This window comes from Odontomachus brunneus, unplaced genomic scaffold (genome assembly GCF_010583005.1).
Source record: "Odontomachus brunneus isolate Ranch 3 - 2012 unplaced genomic scaffold, Obru_v1 Obru_scaffold_111, whole genome shotgun sequence".
Taxonomy (NCBI): domain Eukaryota; kingdom Metazoa; phylum Arthropoda; class Insecta; order Hymenoptera; family Formicidae; genus Odontomachus; species Odontomachus brunneus.
Window position 1 is genome coordinate 616845 of NW_022639561.1, and position 1938 is coordinate 618782.

At 40.9% G+C, this 1938-nt stretch overlaps 1 protein-coding gene across 4 annotated transcripts in view; it reads left to right on the top strand.

Annotated features, from left to right (window-relative positions):
- LOC116849315 (synaptotagmin-10-like) overlaps positions 1-1938 on the top strand; it is a 526459-nt gene that overhangs the window by 194882 nt on the left and 329639 nt on the right. The gene's annotated exons all lie outside the window — the stretch shown is intronic.

The following is a 1938-nucleotide window of genomic DNA, read 5'->3' on the forward strand; positions in this document are numbered from 1 at the left end:
ATATAAATCGAATCTGTCGAATTAACTGCTTGACGGTCCATATTTTCTTTCCTCGGAGCTTAAACTTTATAAGCGCCCAAACATTTTCAATTGGATTTGCATCTGGCGACTGTGAAGGCCAATCCAGTACGTCAACGTCATTTTCTTGTTTCCACGCAGTACAAAGTCTACTCCGATGTTTCGGATCATTGTCCTCTTGCAGTAGCCAATTTTCATTTTTCCTTGTAAACCACCTTTGGGCAGATGGTAATAAAACTCTCTCATATATTTGGACCATTTTAGCAGCATCCAAATTTTGTGTAAAGATGTGTAAAGTGCCAAATCCCTGTTATGAGAAAAACGTGTACCTTTACCGGATGTTTAACGGTCCGCTCGATGAGTCTATTGGCCTGGGTAGACCAGACACGTCTGATAGAAGACTTTGCCCAAAACGGAGCTTCATCTGAAAAAATTACGTTGCTCCAATAGCGGTCCAAATTTTCTTTTGCCCAAGCAAGTCTTTTTTCGACGTGTTTTTCAGACAGCAACGGTTTCGTTATCGTGCTTCGAAATTTCACTTTATGAGCCAGTAAACGTCTTCTTATAGTATGACATGATATATTTAGACCCTTTTTAAGTAAAACCGCTTGCCCGCCACGCAATGATAAACAAGGATTCTTCTCAAACACCCGTAAAATCATTTTGTTCTCCTTTTTCGTCGTTTTCTGCACAGAGCCACGATCCGGCAAGTCATCAACGTTTTTGACCTCGGAATAACGTTTCACCCACTTACTCACAAACGCCTTAGACTTCTTCATATACTTAGCAGCCGCTCCGCGCGACATTTTTGGTCCTTTCGGATGCGAACATAGAAACACAGCTTCGTAACGTGATGCGTACGCGGCACTCATGTTGAAATACGCCCTTTTGTGACGAAAGTCAAACGATAACTAAGGCTTTCTAGACAAAGCATCTTGGGAGAAGAGCCCCGCTATTGGCTCGCGTTCATATCCCCCCTCTAACGGTTTCGAGGAAAAAGTTTTGCCGTACACGCTCTTATCAAACATACTGTAATATTGCGCGTTGCACGATGTGCTATTTCCGGCGTAATAGTACCGAAGGTCGCAACAATAGCTTCACGTACTTCGTTTTCTCTACTATTACGTCGATGATGGACTAAAATTTTTATATGACTCCATACAAAGAAATTTAGTACGTTTAAGTCTGGTACCGAGCCAAACAATTGAGCCACTACGATCCATTCACTTATCAGGATAACGCGCGCTTAATATATCGCGTACTTGCCGAGAAAAGTGCGCAGGAGCTCCGTCGTGCTGAAAAATCAGCTGCTCCCATATGCGAAGAGGCACATCGGCAAGGAGTACCGGCAACTTCCTCTCTAAAAAATCTGTATATATTGCTCTGCTTTATCATTTTTTTGCTATGTGGACCCGGAGAATCACGTGAACCTGTCATGGAAAATAATAATTTTTCGGCGCGCAACCGCGTGATACGTAATGTTTGTTACTCCGCTTCGAAATCGTTGCTAAGAGGTAAGCCATTTCTTTTACACACAGAGCTTGTCCTACCGCTTCTTGTGCGTTCATTCATTTGTACATTTTAATTATTTACGGAATAAATATTGAGAAAATTTCAAAATGATATATAACTTTTATGATTATTTTGACCTGTCCTACCCGTACACGGCGGTTGCTCGATCAGTTACTGGAAACTCTATATAACATGTCTTCCATTATTCGGTATTATTTATAAATTATATACAGGGTGTTCGGAAAGTACCGGGACGCCCGAATATCAGGAAAAATATAAGTTTTACAAAAAAATGTTTCAGACAAAAGTTGTGGCGTTTAAAAAGATGTATTTACTGATCACATCAGTTTGACCTTGGGTTGCGTAGCGAAGGTCAGGTCAAGGTCACATTAATTTTTTTAAATGGAA